At 34.9% G+C, this 20,118-nt stretch overlaps 1 protein-coding gene across 3 annotated transcripts in view; it reads right to left on the reverse strand.

Annotated features, from left to right (window-relative positions):
- Vmp1 (vacuole membrane protein 1) overlaps positions 1-20,118 on the reverse strand; it is a 115,343-nt gene that overhangs the window by 31,121 nt on the left and 64,104 nt on the right. The gene's annotated exons all lie outside the window — the stretch shown is intronic.

The following is a 20,118-nucleotide window of genomic DNA, read 5'->3' on the forward strand; positions in this document are numbered from 1 at the left end:
AAGTTTAAGGCTCAAGATGTAAAATTAGTAAGGGAAAAAGATGAGAACTGATTCAATCTTTAGACTCTGAAATCTGTGGGGTTTTTTTGTGGTGTGGTGTGGTGTGGTGTGGTGTGTGTGTGTGTGTGTGTGAGTGATGCTGGGGACTGAACCCAGGGCCTTGTGCATGTGAGGCAAGCACTCTGCCAACTGAGCTATATCCCCAGCTCTGTGCTTTTTATTTTATTATGCTTTTCTAAGCTGAAACCTGTATTGAACTGGCTAATTTATTTCCATGATTTTCTTCTTTCAATATATTGATGGCACACTTATTTATATCTATTTCTATCATGTTTTTTCTTCATAGAAATCTCAGTCTTAAATTGGATTCTAATCTTTTTTTTTGTTTTAAAATAGCATATACTCTAATGCAAATTCCAACAAGTTTATATGATTGAAAAAATTAGCTAATACATAAATGTCCGTTTAAAATGTTTTTTGTAGACAATGGACACAATATTTTTGTTTTTTTTATTGAGTTTTACGTGATTCCAAGGATTGAACTCACTGCCTCATACATGCCAAGCAAGTGCTCTACTGAGCTACAACCCCAGCCCCAAATGTCCATTTAAATTTTTTAATATATATTTTTTAATTGTAGATGAACACACAGTATCATTATTTATTTTTACATGGTGTTGAGGATTAAACTTAGTGCCTCATGCATGCGAGGCAAGCGCTTTACCAGTGAGCTACATTCTCAGCCCTCCCAAATGTCCATTTTTTTAAAATATCTTTTTAGTTACAGGCAGACACAGGACATTTATTTATTTATTTTTATATGGTGCTGAGGATTGAACCCAGTGCCTCACAGATGCTAGGTGAGCGTTATAAACCCAGCCCTGCAAATGTCCATTTAAAATAGTCTTCACTTTATAGAACCTAGTTAAGGATATAAAAGGTGACAATACAGATGCTAGAAGGCTATTTCACATCTTGGTAGAAGATCTAAAACTAGGAAAGCAAACTAGTTGAAGATATACTTCTCTACTCCACACAGTTTAATGTATTCCCAATTAAAAAAATACTTTGATAGATAATAATACGTAGAATAGCCCTACCAAGTTAACACAATAATCATTACCGAAATTTAGGGGAAAAAATCTCCTATTTGCTGGGGATGGAAAAAAAATTAAATAAACTGTATTTAAGAAGATATTATAAACACTTTCAAATTCACATTTATATGCTTTCAAAGTTAAATATTAACTCAATTCCACAACAAAATTTTGCAATTTATATATTTCTTTCCAAAGAGATTCTTTTTTTTTTTTTTGGTGTGTGTAGGGGTAGGGTATTGAACCCTGGAATGCTTAACCACTGAGCTACATCCCCAGTCCTTTCAGTTTTTTATCTTGAGATGGGGTCTCACTGAATTGCTTAGGGCCTCCCTAAGTTGCTGAGGCTGGCTTTGGATTTGGGGTCCTCCTTTCTCAGCTTCCTGAATTGCTGGGATTACAGGTGTGTGCCACTACCCTTGCCTAAAATTCATTTTTTTTTTTTAAAGAAGGAGAGAGAGAGAGAGAGAGAGAGAGAGAGAGAGAGAGAGAGGATTTTTTAAATATTTATTTTTTCAGTGGACACAACATCTTTATTTTATTTGTATGTGGTGCTGAGGATCGAACCCAGCACCCCACGCATGCCAGGCAGGCTCGTTACCACTTGAGCCACATCCCCAGCCCTTCATTTGTTTTTTGATATTAGGTTTACTTTTAAAAGATTTTTTTTTCATTGTAGATGGACACAATATCTTTATTTTTATGTGGTGTTGAGGATCAAACCCAGCGTCTCACGTGTGCAAGGCAGGCGCTCTACCACTAAGCCCCAACCCCAGTCCTAGGTTTTTTTTTTTTAGTTTTCAATGGACTTTATTTTATTAATTTCAATATGATGCTGAGAATAGATCCCATGACTCACATATGCTAGCAAGCACTCTACCACTAAGCCACAATCCCAGCTCAGGTTTACTTTTTCAGTAAGTCAATTATGTCAGGTTTAATATCTATATATATTTTTTATTCAATTTACATCTAAGGTTTTTATCATTTCATGAAAAGCGTATTTCCCATGTAATATTAACATAATTGCTTATTTTCTTTATACACATGTAGAAAATTGCACATGAAGTAGGTTCAAGGTAATAATAAAACTGAATTTTAAGTTTAATGTTTGTTTTCATTTACTTTGACCTTATATATTGCTTTGACAAGACGGAAACTATTGGACTAATTTTTTTCATCTGTAAGATCATGTCACCAAAATTTCATAAAATTAGCTATGTTTGTTTCAACTTATTTTTAAATTTATTTTAATTAGATATATGACAGCAGAATGCATTTTGATTCATTGTACACAATTGCAGCACAACTTTACATTTCTATGGTTGTACACGATGTAGTGTCGCACCATATGTGCAGTCATACATGTACCTAGGATAATGATGTCCATCTCATTCCACCATCTTTCCTACCCCCACATCCCCTCCACGTTCCTCCCTCCCCTTTGCCCCATCAAAATCTCTCCATTTTTCACATGTTCCCCCCATCATGGATCTGCATCCACTTATTAGAGAGAACATCTGGCCTTTGGTTTTTAGGAATTTGCTTACTTCACTTAGCATGATATTCTCCAATCCATCCATTTACCTACAAATTCCACATTTTTTTCTCTTTTAAGAGAAAGCCTATATTTTGGAAGCAATTTTTTGCCACATGTACATCAGATATAGCGTTAATCTCCAGGATATATAAAGAACTCAAAAAAAACTTAACATCAAAAAAATAAACAACTAATCAATAAATAGGCTAAGGAGCCAAAGAGACACTTCTCAAAATATATACATTCAATCAACAAATACATAAAAAAAAGTTCAGCGTCTCTAGTAATTAGAGAAACACAAATCAAAACTAAGATGTCATCTCATGCCAGTCAGAATGGCAGTTATCCAGAATACAGATAATGTATAAATGTTGGCAAGGATATGGGGGAAAAGACACACTCATTCATTGCTGGTGGAACTGCAAATTGGTGCAACCAATCTGGAAACCAATCTTAGAAAACTTGGAATGGAACCACCATTTGACCCAGCTATCTATCTCACTCCTTGGTCTATATCCAAAGTACTTAAAATCAGCATACTATAGTAATGCAGCCAATCAATGTTTATAGCAGCTCAATTCACAATAGCTACACTGTGGAAGCAACCTAGATGCCCTTTAAGAGATGAATGAATAAAGAAACTGTAGTACCCACTTGAATCAAATGTATGCTATGTCAAGATCATTGTATTGTCTCGAGCAACTAATAAAAAAATTAAAAAAAAAAAAGAAACTGTAGTATATATACACAATGGAATATTACTCAGGTTTAATTTTTAAACAATTTAATGACTACAGCAAAGGGCATTTTCTACTTTTATTCAGATTTCTAACTTAAGATGATTAAAGTTTTTCCTCTTTCTCTCTCTCTATTTATTTTTGGTGCTAGGGAACCAACCTTGGGGCCTGGTGCTTACTAGGTAAGCACTCTACCATTCAGCTACATCCCCTTCCTGACAACCTATTTTTTAGTAAATGAATTTTCCAAGTCAGATGTATGGGAGAATAGTTTTCCTCATATGAACTAGGTGAGCACTCTATCACTGAGCTATATCACCAGCCCTAGAATCTTGTACTTATTTAAATCGAGTGATTAATAGTACCACCATTTGAAAATGAAAAATAGTACCACCATTTTTCTACTATAGAGATACATAAAACAAATTTAGATCAGCAAGGAGATATAATCATACTCTTTGTGCAATTTGTGTAAAGAAAAAATGATTCAACATTATACACATCACCCAATATACTAATATTGGCCTACCTTATCTACCTTTTCTTCTTTGCTTCTACAAAAAAAGATACTTCAGGCTATAGATGTTTAAAGAAACATGTTTCCTTTTGTAAATTTTAAAAATTTTTTTGAGATGGTGGTTTCACTACCTTTTCCAGGATGGCCTTGAACTCATCATGTTCCTGCCTCAGCTCAGATTTTACAGGTGTGCCCTACTGCACTGGTAAGAAACATGTTGTTAAGAGAAATTAGGCAAGAACAAAGGAAAACAGACTCCCTGTTCTTTTAGATGCCCGAGTGCCCACCATCAGTTATCCTTAAGGGTGCTTCAAGAATCTTTATTTCAGTGAAGAGTTAATTTATTCAAACAAGTAAAGTAGAAACTTCCTTTAACTTTTTTTTTTTTTTAAATTTGAGGCTGCTTTGTATTATGACAAAAACTAGCAAAGTGCCGTTTTAATAGGGATTTTTACTTTTTAGAAATGGTGAAAGTCATCTACTAAAAATGGATCTCATAAATTTTATCATGTATTTAACACACATAGTGACCATGGTACTTTCAGTTCCTATAATTTTTTCCCCAGTCTTTCACAATATTCTCAGAAATATAATTACATACCAAATATCTATAAACATTAACTGAAATTAAACTAATATGAAATCTACAGTTTTCATCACAAGAGATAAACAATAGCTGAATATGCAGTTTGATGGGTTATTTTCCTTGCCAGTATAACAATAAAAACAAACAAAAACTCAAAGAAACATTGTTAATATTTGCACCAAATCTAAAATATTTTACAATAACTCATGAAGTAACTCATGCTTAGATTTCATAAATAATTATATTTTGTTTTTTAATTTTAAATTTATTTTAATATTGAGGTCATATAAGTAAAGCTTACTCATTTTTTAAAAAATATTTTTTATTTGTCAATGGACCTTTATTTTATTTATTTATACGTTGTGCTGAGAATCCAACTCAGTGCCTCACACATGCTAGGCAAGTGCTCTACACTGAGTCACAACTCCAGCCCCTTCATATATTTTAAAGGCTTTATTTAAAAAAAAAAAAAATTTGGCGGAGGGCGGTAGATTGAATTCATGCCTTGAAGTGCTCTATCACTGAAACACTCCCAGCCCTACAAATTTTTATAGCAGCTCAATTCATCAATTTCAATTCATTGAAACATTATTGATTATCCAAAATATTCTACATGTTAAACATAATTTTACTTTTCTTGCTGAATTATAGTTTTAAAAGTTCTTTATTTTCTTAAAGCCATTTCAGTACTTTTTTATTATGTATATAATTTGACAGCTCTTTTCATGTTGATTTCATAATAATATTGCTCATGAATTAAAATACTTATATTCCTATGTGACTTTAAAATATAAAGAGGGAGGAGCTAGGATTGTGGCTCAGGGGTAGAGAGCTCACCTAGCACTGGAGGGACCCGAGTTCGATCCACAGCACCACATAAAAATAAAGGCATTGTGTTGTGACCATCTACACCTAAAAAATGTTTTTTAAAAAATATATAAAGAGGGAGATTTTAACTTATGTATATTATTTGCCAATAAACTTGACTTTATTCACATCCACTACTGAATGTCACCAAAAAAACCTCTTGTTTTTTTTTTAAGGTTTTATGCCAACCACTTGATTTTCTACTGAGCTATATTACCACCTGGAAATATCTTTTTTTTTTTTTTGGTACTAGGTATTGAAACCAATGGCACTTAACCACTAAGCTACATCCCCAGCCATTTTAATTTTTTTTTTTTTTTTTTATCAAGATAGTGTCTCCCTAAGTTGCTTAGGGCCTCACTAAATTGCTGAGGTTGGCCTCAAATTTGTGATCCTCCTGTCTCAGCCTCCCAAATCAGAACCATTTAACAAATTGAACAAAATTAACTGTTTTGTTTTTGTCTAAAAATAATCCAAGTCAAAATATGTACCAAAAATAAACAATATTTTTGAGAAAAAATAGAAAAGATTACTAAAAAAATTGGTATGTTAGGTATTCAACACATCAAGTTAAATAACAAAGAAAATTAATGTTTAATTTTATAGTTTTGTAGTATACATGGGAACAATGTAGCAAGTTCAATTTGGTTACTTCCTCAACTGTCATTCTTCATTTTTTTCAAAAAAATCTGTACAACTAAAAACAAATTCCTTTTAATAGTTTCATTTCTCTGTATTTACATTTCACAACTTTTGCTTATTTCACAATTTTAAGTGCCTGAGAGAACATTTTTATTCTCTAAATCTTCTTAAATAAATAACACACATAAAATGTATCATTTTCTACTTTTTTCAAAAAAATAAACAACTTATAGGTAAATAAAATTACTTTTATCACCACACCCACAGTGACTGTATATAACAAATTCTATTTCTCCTTAACCCCCACCACAATACTGAGAACTAAACCCAGGGATTTTTTACCACTAAGGTACATCCCCATTCCTTTTTATTTTTTAGTGCCAGGGATTGAACCCAGGGGTGCTTAATCACTGAGCGATATACCAGTTCTTTTTTTGGTAAATTTTAAAATCAAATAAAATGTTTATATATTTATTTACTGGTACCAGGGATTGAACCCAGGGCACTTAACCACTGACCCACATGCCCAGCTCTTTTTTATTTTTTGAGACAGGGTCTGGCTAAATTGCCAAGGCTGGTCTTACAATCTTTCTGAGTCACTGGGATTACCAGCATGTGCCATGGATTCCAGCTATATTTTTTCCTTTACCTTAGAAAGATATTTATGATTGAGAGAGAAGAGAAATAACAAGGCTAGTAATTATATGAGTTTCCAAATGCTAATCTATGAATCTAATGTCAGCTTAATCTAAATATATAAAACAACAATTATCTTCAAATGGTAACAACAAACCTTATTCATGATGATTACCACACGAAAAGTCCTCTTTAAAAGCACAAAAAAATCACTAAAAATCACTTCTGGAAAAAAAATGTGTTCATTTAATATCTTACAGAAGTTTAAACTGCCTACCTTCATAACTCATTATATGTTAAAATTTCTGCTGACCTAATAATGTTCTTGGATTTGGTCCCGAAGTGGCTCTAAAGGCAATATTAAAAATCACAGAGCAACTGTTTCAATAATTCTTTGTGAATAAGTTTATGTTAAAATACACCTCATTTGTGATGTTCTTGTGCCACCTTGAAGTTGCTCGCTGGCTCCTATGTCCTAGTTAATTAATTATGTATGCCAAGCAATTAAAACTCTATTAAGCAGAAATGGAATTAAACAGTAATGATTTAATATTATAAACTGTTTCAGCATGGTGAACAACTCTGAAATAATAACTTATTATTTCTGTCTCTGACCCAGCATGGTGGTGCATTCCTTAATTTCAGCTACTCGGAAGACAGAGGCAGAAGGATCATAAGTTGGAGATCAACCTTGGCAACTTAGTGAGACCTTGTTTCAAAATTTAAAAAATGAAAAGGACTGGTAATGTAGCTTAGTGGTAGAGCTCCCCTAGGTTCAGTCCCTAGTACCAAATAGAACAAAATAAACAAACAAGTTAAAAAAGGACTAGGGATGTAGCTCTGTAGTAAACTGCCCCTGAGTTTAATCACCGGCACCTAAATAAATAAATAAAAATAAAAGAGCAGGCTAGGGGTGTGGCTCTGTGCACTTACTATGTACAAGGCCCTGGGTTTGATCGCCAGAACTGCAAATAAAAAAATGATAAAAAATATAGATAATTAGAGTACACAAAATATTTTATCTTATTCTTGATTTCCTCAACAATATCATTAAAGTAATTACATATATATATATATATTTTAAATTTACCGTCTTTTAAAAAATTATTTATTTTTTAGTTGTAGGTGGACATAATATCTTTATTTCATTTTTATGTGGTGCCGAGGTTTAAACCCAGTGCCTCACACATGCTAGGCGAGCACTCTACCACTGAGCTACAACTCCAGCCCCAGTAATTACTTATATTTTTTTAATGTGCTGCTGAGGATTGAACCTAGTGCCTCATACATGCTAGGCAAGCTCTCTACCACTGAGCCACAACCACAGTTCCAATCTGTTTTTTAATTATAACATTTTAATACATCATTAATACATTATAATTTTAATATATAATTTAATCTGGTTTTTAATTATAACAATGAACTTAAACATACTTATGGTATAAAGATAATTTCTGGTTAGGGAATAAATTCTAGAGTTATAATAAAGTAGGGATTTTAAAAACTTTTTGAGTTATAGATGGACATAATAACTTTATTTATTTTTGTATTTTTATTTAAAGACAATGTCTCACTGAATTGCTTAGCACCTCACAATCTCTGAGGCTGGCTTTGAACTCGTCGTGATCCTCCTGCCTCAGCCTCCAGAGCTGCTGGGATTAAAGTCATGCACCACCGTGCCCGGCTCAATTTCTTTCTTTATTTTTATGTGGTCCTGAGATTGAATCCAGTGCCTCACATGTGATAGGCAAGCGCTCTACCACTGAGCCACAACCACAGCCCAAGTAGGGATTTTTTTGTGGTGCTGGGGATTGAACCCAGGGCCTTAGAACATATAAGTACATCCTACCAAATACATTAAATCATCTCTACATTACTTATAATGCTTAGTATAAAGTTAATGCTATGCAAATACTTGTTATACTGTATTTTAATTTGTGTGTATGTACATGGTGGGGGGAGGCAAGGCTGGGGACTGAATCCAGAATTTCATGGATTCTAGGCAAATAGTCCACCACTTAGCTATATCCCCAGTCTGATTTGTACTATTGTTATCAATGCATTATTATATTTTATTGCCTTTTCTTTCCCAAATATTTTTAATTAGTGGTTAGCTAAATCTGGTTGATATGAAATGCTGACTATAGTTAGTAAACTTTATATTACTATCTATAAGATGTTGAATTACAAAATGCACAAATATTTAGCAAGAAAGAATGATCAGAACTGAGTTGTGAAACTACTGAAGATGAGAAATTTTAACATCCACCCAATGGTTTTAACAGTTGATGATCAACCATAAAATCAGAGGAGAGCATTAGAATTTTTATATATGTATATATCAGATATTAGGGTAAAACAATAATTGTTATAGAATATATAAAATGAATGAATCAGAAAGGAATGGAAATTTTTTTTTTCCTGAAAAATAATTGAGACTTTCTTTTCTGTCTCTTTCTTTCTTTTTTGTAGTACTGGGGACTGAACACAGGCACTGAGCTACATTCCCAATTCTTCAAATTTTGTTTAAATTTTGAGAAAGTATTCTCATATAGTGCAATTTCTTTAAACTAAATTGCACTGTGAAAATCCAGACAGGAGGATCCAGAGTTCTAAGACAGCCTGAGCAATGGCAAGACGCGTAAAATAAAAACTGTATGATCACAAATTTGACACAAGTAGATACTATTTGCTATAGTTTGAATGTCCACTGTAGTAGTTAAAATTTGATTTCCCCATGCAACACAGCTGAGAGAAGGAGCCTTTAAGAGGTGATCAAGGTCATGCAGGTTCTGTCCTCATAAATGGATCAAAGCCACCAGGAGTGGGTCAGTTATAAAAGGAAAGAGTTTGATACCCTTTTTCCTCTCTTCTGTCATATGATGCCTTTCACCATGTTAACATACAGTAAGAAAGCCCTTACCAGATATGGCCCCTACATCTTGGACTTTGCACCATCCAGAACCAAGAGCCAAATAAACTTGTATTGTTTATATTTACCCACTTTGTGGCAGTCTGTTATGGAAGGAGAAAATAGTCTAAAATACTATTTATTAGAGTATTTTATTTCAGTTACACAAACCCATGGATTCTACAACGTGAGTACAATATATTTTTGTACCATGGTCTATAGTTAAAAAACCCAACACCACCCCAAAGTCACTGACTAAAAGTAATGACCAAAAGTATAATTCATGGTACTTCAAAAGTTATGTGAGAACAGGGCTGGGATGTAGCACCATGGCAGAGTGCTTGCCTATATATGCAGGGCCCTGGGTTTGATCCCTAGCACCACAAGAAATAGATTTAAAAAATAAAAAGAACTGATCAGTATATTTTTTTTGGGGGGGTGGTGGGTGCCAGGGATTGAACCTAGGGGCACTAGGCCACTGAGCCACATCCCCAGCTCTATTTTGTATTTTATTTAGAGACAGGGTCTCACTGAGTTGCTTACGTGTCTTGCCATTGCTCAGGCTGTCTTTGAACTCTGGATCCTCCTGTCTCAGCTTTCTGAGCTGCTGGGATTACAGGTGTGCGCCCCTGTGCCCGGCCTGATCAGTATGTTTTTTTCTCTTAAAAAATATATGAAGGTGAGGCATGTTGGTGCATACCTGCAATCCCTGTGAGTCAGGAGGCTGAGACAGAAGGATTGGCCAGGTTTAGCAACTTAGTGGGATCTTGTTTCAAAATAAAAAAATAAAAAGGTCTGGGTGATATAGCTCAGTGGTAAAGCATTCTGGGTTCAATCCCCAGTATAAAAACCAAGTAATTTATTTTGGACAACACACACTTCAGAATACTGTGCTAAGAAGTCATTAACTATTTCTGCATTAAGATCAGGCTTACAAGGATTTCCGTATGTACAGATGTATTTATTTATTTGTATGTGGGGTGGGGAGTAGGGAATAGTACAAGTATTTTTCAAACTATATAGGTACAACATATATGCAGTATACAAATGTAAAATGTACATCTTGATGGGATTTTACAAAGAATACACCCATGTAACTACCACTGAGATCTAGAGACAATACATGACCCCAGAAACCCCATTGGTAGCATTCCTAGTAATTATTTCTTCCCCCAGAGTAACCACTATGATCGACTTGTTACTACAGTTTTAGCTTTTCCTATTTTTGAACTTTATATAAATGGCATTATATAGTATGTCCTCTTTTTTATTTTTATTTATTTATTTTTATGTGGTGCCCAGCCCAGTTTGTCCTCTTTTATGCCTGGCTTCTTATGGCCCAACATCATGTCCAGTTGATTCAAACATACTGCTGCATGTAGCAGTAACCAACCTGTTCTCATTGCTGTATGTTATGCTATTGTATGGATACACCACAACTTATTCTACTGTTGATACACATCAGCATTATTTCCAATTTGGGGCTACTATAAATAATACTGCTATGAATACTGCTGTACAAGTCTTTTGGCACAACTTTCTGGTAGATATAGCCCTGCAAATGGAATGAAATGTGTATGTTTAATAGTAGTGGATATCGGGGTTGTGTTTGTAGCTCAATGGTAGAGTACTTAGCACTCAGTGAGTGCGCCCGGCATGCATGCGGCCCGGGTTCGTTCCTCAGCACCATATAAAAACAAAGATGTTGTGTCTGCCGAAAACTAAAAAATAAATATTAAAATTCTAAAATAAATAGATAAATAAATAGATAAATAAATAAATAAAGGTATCATGTCCAACTACAACTAAAAAATAAATATTCAAGAAAATTAGTGGATATTGCCAATTTTTGAAAGTAATTCTAATCTAAATTACTCTTTTTTAAAAAATTTTTTTTCTAGTTGTAGTTGGACACAATACCCTCACCTTATCTATTTATTCCCATGTGGCACTGAGGATCAAACAAAGGGCCTTGCACGTGCCAAGTGAATGCTCTACCGCTGAGCCACAACCCCAGCCCAAATCTAAATTACTCTTAATATTGCTTCTGGGGGTTGAGGTTGTGGCTCAGTGGCAGAGTGCTTGCCTTGCACATGTGAGGCACCGGATTTGATCCCCAGCACCACATAAAAATAAACAAACAAAATAAAGATCTTGTGTTCATGTATAACTAAAAACATTTTAAAAAAATATTGCTTCTGTGATGCCAACTGATAATAAATTTCAGTGGAAAAGGATCTAAAAGGGGTTTCCTCTTTTTTAGATGGTTCAAAACAGTGTTTGTGATTGACACACACACACACACACACACACACACACACACACACCAGGGATTGGACCCAGGGGCACTTGGCCACTGAGCCACATTCCCAGCCCTATTTTGTATTATTTAGAGACAGGGTCTCACTGAGTTGTTTGGCACCTTGCTTTTTGCTGAGGCTGGCTTTGATCTCAAAATCCTCCTGCCTCAGCCTCCCAAGCCGCTAGGATTACAAACATGCGCCACCACGCCTGGCTGTTTGTAATAATTAACAGCTTCGTTATGTTAAACATGTGGAAACTGAATAAACCAAAACAATTACATTGGAGAAAAAGAAAAGTTTTATATGTTTTAAATGCCAAGTTTGGTAAAACTACTTTAATAATTTTTTTTTCCTGAAAGTAGAATCATTTTATTTATTTATTTATTGCAGTACTAGAAATTGAACCCAGGGGTATTCTACCACTAAGCTACATCCCTAGCCTATTTTTTTAATTCCTTCCTTCCTTCCTTCTTCCCTCCCTCCCTTCCTTCCTATTTGGTGCTGAGGATCAAACTCAGTGCCACGCGAGTGCTAGGCGAGTGCTCGGCGAGTGCTCTACCACTGAGCCACAACCCTAGCCTCCCTATCTTGTTTTTATCCCTTCAAATTTTGAGATAGGGTCTTACTAAATTGCAGAAGCTAGCCTCAAAGTTGTAATCATCCTGCTTCAGTCTTCTCAATCATTAAGATTACAGGCATGTGGTACAGCATCCAGCAAGAATTCTTTTTCAGCAGAACCTTTTATTTATTTTTTAAAAATACTAAAAAATGACTATTCCCAGTAGTAGCCATACAAAGTTATACATTTTATTTTTTTAAAAGTAACTTTATTTTTTTTAAATTTATTTTCTAGTTTTTTTTTTTTTTTAGGTGGACACAATATCTTTAATTTTTATTTTTATGTGGTGCTGAGGATTGAATCCAGTGCTTCATTCATGCTAGGTAAGCACTCTACCACTGAGCCACAACCCCAGCCCACATTTTATCTTTTTTAAAAATATTTTTTTAGGATGTTGATGGACCATTATTTTATTCATTTATTTATATGTGGTGCTGAGAATTGAACCCAGTGCTTCACACATGCTAGGCAAACGCTCTACCACTGAGCTACAACCCCAGTCCAAGGTTATACATTTTAACCAGATTTTCTCAGGCCTTTTTTGGATACCTTTAGTAGTTAATTTTTCTGTCAAACCCTCCTATAAATACCCATCACATAATAGACAGACCCATGGGGAATATAGCTCAGGGCACCTCTCCCTCTGGCCCATGTATTCATTTTTTAAAAATTCTTAATTGTTATATCCATGTATTCATTTTCACAGTCACTAGAATTCTTATTTGGGCCCTGTGGCACATACCTGTGATTTCAGTAATTCAGGAGGCTGAGGCAGGAAGATTGCAAGTTGGAGGCCAACCTTAGCAATACAGTGAAACCCTTCAATTTAACAAAACTTGTCTCAAAATAAAAAATAAAAAGGGCTGAGGATGTAGCTCAGTAGTTAAGCATACCTGTGTTTAATCCCTGCTACCAAATAAGCAAACAAATAAAGTAGAATAGAATAAAAAGGGCTGGGGATATAGTTTAGTGTTAAAGTGCCCCTGGGTTCTATCACCTGTGCCAAACAAACAAACAAACAAACAAATGCAATGAAATTCAACTAAATGAATCTGGTAATTAAAATGTGCAAGGTAATAAAAAATCCAAAGATGAGGACATGGTGGTTTGTTCATGAATTCATTTAATAAGTGTTTATGAAGTGCTTACTACACGACAAATGATACCGAAGGAGCAAGATGTACAACACTCAATCAAACTTCATGGAGCTTACACTCTAGTGGAAGGAGACCAACACTAAAATATAAAAAAATAAATCAATTATGACACATTAGAAGTGAAGAGCAGTAAGTAGGAAACAAACCTGGAAAACAGTGGCAAGGAAGATGCAGTTTTAAATAGGATAGTCAGAGAAGGTCTCTCAGAAAAGGTGATTTAAGAAATTTGATCAAGGGTTAGGGATGTAGCTCAGTGATAGCACTTGCCTAGCATGCATAATGTGGCCCTGGTTTTGAGCCCAGCAGAAAGAAAAGGGGGGAGGGAAGAAGAGAGAAAGGAAAAGAAAAGAAAGAAATCTGATAAAAAATTTCAAGGAGGTAAAGAAGTAAATCATACTGAAAGCCTAGGTGAAGAAAGTTCCAGCAAGATTTCCCTCAAGGGATCAATAACCTAAAGTGGGGGTGGGGATGTGCAGTAGGCAAAAAAAGAAGAGGAAAGAGAGAGCGATGATGGATGAAACATACAATGTGGTTGTAAAAGAGATCAGAAAACAAAGAAGATGGAAAGTGCTATAGAGAGAAACAGAATATAAAATCTAATAATTATAGTCTTCTATGACATCAAAATGGTACACACAGCATTAATAAATCTTTTAATCTTCATAAGCCAATTTGTTCATCTTTTCTAAAAATTCTGGTAATAATATCTATTTTATCATGAGTGACATGAGAGAAAAGCAATTATGAGACAAATTGCTTAGACTGAAGTTACATTGCTTAGTAAATGTCAAAAGACAATGAATGTCAAAATGACACTCAGTGAAACAAAATATCTTGTCTGAGTTCTCAGAACAATCATGAGCAAAGTTTTGGGAATTAAAACAAGAGGTTTTTGGTTTTAAATAAAAAAAAAATTATTTTTGTACTAGTTATTGAACCCAGGGCACTTATCCACTAAGCTATAACCTCAGGCCCTTTTAATTTTAAATTTTAAGTCAGGGTCTCACTAAATTGCTGAGGCTGGCTTTGAACCTGTGATCCTCCTGCCTCAGTCTTCTGTAATGCTGGGATTATAGACCTGTGACACTGCATCCAGATGAAATTACTTTTCTTGAAATGCTGGGGTTTTTTTGGGCACCAGGGATTGAACCCAGGGGTGCTTAACCTATGAATCACATCCCTAGCCCTTTTTATTTTGAAACAGTGTATTGTTAAATTGTCGAGGCTCGCTTTGAGCTTGTGATCCCCTTGTCTTAGCTTCCCAAGTCACTGGGATTATAGGTATGTACCACAACATCCAGCGAAATGTTGGTTCTGAAGTGCCATATTCTTGTTTCAGAAAAATAAGAAATTGTTTAGTTATTTACAACTGTAATGGTTACCTCACCTTAACTATCATTTTCCCCCTTGGTTCTAGAGATTGAATCCAGGGCAAGTGCTCTGCCACTGAGCCACACCTCTAGCCCCAACAACTAATCTTAAAACTCACATCCCTGGGGCTGGGGATGTGGCTCAAGCAGTAGCGCGCTTGCCTGGAATGCGTGCGGCCCGGGTTCCATCCTCAGCACCACATACAAACAAAAGATGTTGTGTCCGCCAAAAGATAAATATTAAAATTCTCTAACAAACAAAAAACAACAACAAAAAACTCACATCCCTACTACTGCAAATGAAACAATAAAACCTCACTAATAACCCATTAGACATAAAATATTAGACATAAAATATTCCACTAAACTGACTTCCTTTTGCTCTTGGCTTTGCATCATTTTTCATTAGATGTCTGTGGGAGGTAGGCATTAATAAATGTAGCTTCCTATGTTCTTGAGCAATTCCAGTATCATTTGTAAAAGTTAGGTCTAGATAGCTATCTATGTGCTTTGTGGATATTTCATACAAGGTTTGGTTGTTCTCTTTGTGATCTTTTTCTCCTTTGTTCCTAAATTCTGTTAATGGTCTCACCATCCTCACTATTACTTGCAGTTAAATTTGAGTTGTCTTTAGTTTTAATCCTCTACACCAAAATAAATAAATAAAATTCAAGTCATCTAATTTCTCTGCTTGCCTCCTATATCTGGTCATTTTTCAGGGTCTGTTGATTCTGCCTCTGTGGTGTCTTCATCATTGTCACCCTCTCCTTTTCTTCTATGCTACTGGTTCAAACCTTTGTCAGCCCTTATTTGAACATTTCTAGTGATTTCCTAATTGTTCTACTCTTTACTAATTTTCTCCCCAATCTTTTCCTACATAAAGTAACAAAAGTACATTTCTGAAAACACCTCTGCTTATCCTGGGGATGGCAACACAGGCATGTAATCACAGCTCTTTGGAGGATCACGAATTTGAGACCAACCCCAGCAATTTAGGGAGGACCTGAGCAATTTACTTAGACTCTGTCTTTTCAAAAGAGGGATATAGTTCAGGATAGCAAGGCCCCTGGGTTCAATCCCCATGAAACCACCCCACTCAAAAAAAAAGACATCAAGTTAAATGACTTGCAAATTTTAATTCACATCAAGTAAAACAAATATCATACTTCAGGAAAAAGTACAGATGTAGGGTATAGCTCAGTGGTAGAATATGTAAGTATGCACCAGACCCTGGGTTTAATCACCAGCATCATCCAAAAAAAAAAGAGAGAGAGAGAGACAGAAAACAAATGAAGATTCTTGTGGTAAATTTGTTTTTTCTGTGAACTGCATAACCAAAGAAAAAGGAAAAATTAAAGACACATTAGGACTTTGAAAAGTACAGTAACTTATTTAAAAGATTAGTGCAGCCAATATTACTGATGGAATGGGAATCTGAGGGTGGTTGTGGAATTTTTAAATTTAAAGCTAACACAATAGAGTAGGAATGTTGTACATACTTAATTGGGAGAGTGTTTTTGAATAAGATTGTTATCTGACTGCCAAATGCCATCTGTCCAAATTACTTGCTACTTCTATTGTTTTCTCATAGTGTTAGGTTGCTGTGTGAAATTTACTGTTTCTTATTATTGCTATCAGAATTAGAAGTTAAAATCAGAAATTTAAAACTCTTCCAACTTTACCCTTTAGAAGAATTCTGCTTCTTCTCCATATTCATTTTGGTTAGCTTACCTTTCTATTGAGTATTAGGCATGAGTCTATAAACTATTTTAGGATGAGCATTTCCTCAAAGTCCATTTTGTAGTTTCTGGGATTAATCTTTTTTTTTTTTTTTTCCTTTTTCTTTGGGTACCAGGTATTGAATTCAGGGGCTCTCAGCCACTGAGCCACATCCCCAACCCTATTTTGTATTTTATTTAGAGACAGGGTCTCTCTGAGTTGCTTAGAGCCTCACTGTTGCTGAGGCTGACTTTGAACTCATGATCCTCCTCCTCAACCTCCCAAACCTCTGGAATTACAGGCATGCACCACCATGCCTGTTAATTAATCTTATTTTAAATGAGCATTTTTAGATTCTGTTTAGGATAGTATTTAATTAATATTTGCCACTTAATCTGTATATTGAGAGTAAATCCCCAGATTAGGTTTAAATTTTTCCCCAACTAGTTTGTATTAAATTTAACTAAAAAATATATATATATATTTAACTTAATAGGATCCTTATCCTATTCAGAAATTTCAAGTTATTTACTTTATTTATAATACCAAAAGAAATTCATCAATTATGGGGGTTCTTAGCTCCTTTTTATCTAGATATTTAGATATTAAAGTTCTTTTGATAAAAATAAAATATGTGTGTTGATCATTTGAGTTTAGAGCATTTGATAATGATTATTTATATACTCAAATGCTTTAGTATTTCATTTGTTATTTATTTTTTAAGCACATTTTCTTATGAAGTGTTTACAGTTGCTTATACCATGTTAATGCTTGCTGGATTTTCCCCCTCTGAAATATCTGTTCCTTTACGTACACAGATTTATCAAAGAGCTCATGGTATGGGTGATCTGAAACCAAAGGGGACTCATTTTCATATGCTTTACTGCCATTTGAACACTCTTAAGTGTCAGTTGTTGCTGGGACCTGTTTTTGACTCTGTTGAACCTTCGCTGATTGTGGTTTGTCTGGCCATCACATGACTTCTCTGAAAATTCCCCCTCCCCTTCATTTCCAGTAAACTGTTTGAGCAGGAGTGAGTCAGAGTGAAACCAGCTTCCCTGTAACCACAGGGCTTGTTAAAGAATTTGTCAACGTGGACTCTAGAGGGTTTGCATTAAGCTTTGTAGTAACTGCTATGGTTTGTGTTTGGTCAGGAGTTCCACAGAAAAGCTTCCTGCTCTCAGGATCTCTGCTTGTTTGCATAGAGTTAAACTGATGAATTTTATCAAAATGAACATTAGAGACATGTTAAACACATTGCTTTATCATTAAGCTGTTGTCACAGCTACCAAGGTTTACTGTAATTTCTCCTTTCAGAATCAACCAGCCACACCCAATAACGCTTAGTTTTTGAAAAGACAGCCTGCTAGATCTTTCAAAGCTGGCTCATGATTTTACCACAAAGTACCATCAAGATTAAGCAATTTTAAGTGGTCTCTTGATGGATTCTTTTGCAGAATATTTCAACTATTAGTTCAGTTAGGTTTGGTATCAAAGGTCACTTTCTTGCATTTTGTTCAGCAAGAAAAGGTAGCACTTAGAATGTTCAGTAATTGTTGTTTTTCAGCACACTTAGCAAGATTTACAGTGGAATTCTCCATGCTTCCTTTTTATTTGCTTTCTCAGGAAGCTCTCGCTTTATTCTGAACTTTTCACTTGCCACCCCACTCTCAGACTTGAATCTTTCCTTTTCTGGTTCTTTTAATTCTTTAACCCATTCCTATTGTATTAAGCAACTGAACTAGAAAGATCTAATGCAAGCTGCTTAAATGAGTAGTTACCAGGAAATTTATCTGCTAATTGTGCATTTTTCCAAATTAATTTGTTTTTATGTGTGCATTTCTGTAACCTTATCAATTTTGGCTAGGCTTGCTTACTTAAAAAATAAATTCGGGGCTGGGGTTGTGGCTCAGCAATAGAGTGCTCGCCTAGCACTTGTGAGGCACTGGTTTTGATCCTCAGGACCTCATAAAAATAAATAAATAAACAAATAAAGGCTAAGTAAATAAATAAATAAACTCAGTGAAAACATTTATATCAGACCTCCTAAATTTTTTTATTCTGTTTACTTTTTTTGTAACAAAATATAGGAAAAGAAAAAAGTTCTAGAAAATCTTGAGCTAGTTATTCCACACAAGAAAGACTACAGAAGGCTGGGGGGTGTAGGTCAGTGGTAGAGCACTTGCCTAGCACATGTGAAGTTCTCCCCCAGCGCTGTTTAAAAAAAAAAAAAGATGGAAGTTAAAAATTGTTTATATTTTAGCCATACTCCTTAACTCTCAATGATTAAGTCAGAATAGAAGAAGCGTATTTGTTTTGATGATGAAGCAATTTTAATTGAAACCAGACTGTTTTTCAAGTGAGAATAAGAGGTTAATATAGCCCAATCAATAAAAAGCCCAATGAGAAATACATATTTAAGGGATTTCTTCTTAGTTTGCTTTGGACATTAAAGTATCAGTTTGTGTCTGCTTTGTTCTTTTCATCTCCACACCCTGTTTACAGATATGAAAAAAATAAGCAGTGGGTAAGCATTAGGTTATCTTTGTTAAACTAATTTAAAGGCGCTATATTCAGTTATGTTTCAAAAACCTTTTGTAAAATGCCTGTAAAAAGTTCTCTTTCATTGAAACTTGGACCAATAGATTATTTCTGCTTCGATGTTTTTGCTCATGGGTTTGAAAATTGGTAGCATATTAAATACAAACCTACTCTCTCTTATAACTACAGAATACTCACAGGTGATCTGGTCCTAGACCAGAGTTTAATGGAAAAAACATGGACAGTAGAATAACTATTAATGCTCATTTTCCATTACAAAGGTGTTGTATTTCTAATTAGCCGAGGTGTTACCATATTTCCTGTATTGGATCTTTTATGTAAAAATATGGCTGTCCTGATTTTAAACTAAAGTGTAGAGATCTCTGAAAATGGGCATGATCATTATTAATGCAGTGGTTCTCTCAAAAATAGGGATATTAATCTGGGAGTATAGGTAGAATATATGCTTAACATGTGTGAAACCCTGGGTTCATTCCCTAACACACATATGCCAAACAAGCGTAGTACCGGTGTGTGCCACATAATGACATTTTCATCTTCAGTAAACAGAACATACAACAATTGTCTCATAAGATTTTATCACCTAGTGATGCCACAGCTGTTATAGTTGTGTCAGTACACTGCGTGGCGTTCATCCAAAGACAAAACTACATATCTGTAATCCCTCTACTCAGGAGGATTTAAGGTTAAGGTCAGCAACTCAGGAGGCTAAGGCAGGAGAATTGTGAGTTCAAAGCCAGCCTCAGCAGATTAGCAAGGCACTTAGTAATTCAGTGAGACCCTGTCTCTAAATAAAATGTTAAAAAGGGCTGATGAAGACACCACAGAGGCAGAATCAACAGACCCTGAAAAATG

Source organism: Marmota marmota, unplaced genomic scaffold (genome assembly GCF_001458135.2).
Source record: "Marmota marmota marmota unplaced genomic scaffold, marMar, whole genome shotgun sequence".
In the NCBI taxonomy this organism is placed as follows: domain Eukaryota; kingdom Metazoa; phylum Chordata; class Mammalia; order Rodentia; family Sciuridae; genus Marmota; species Marmota marmota.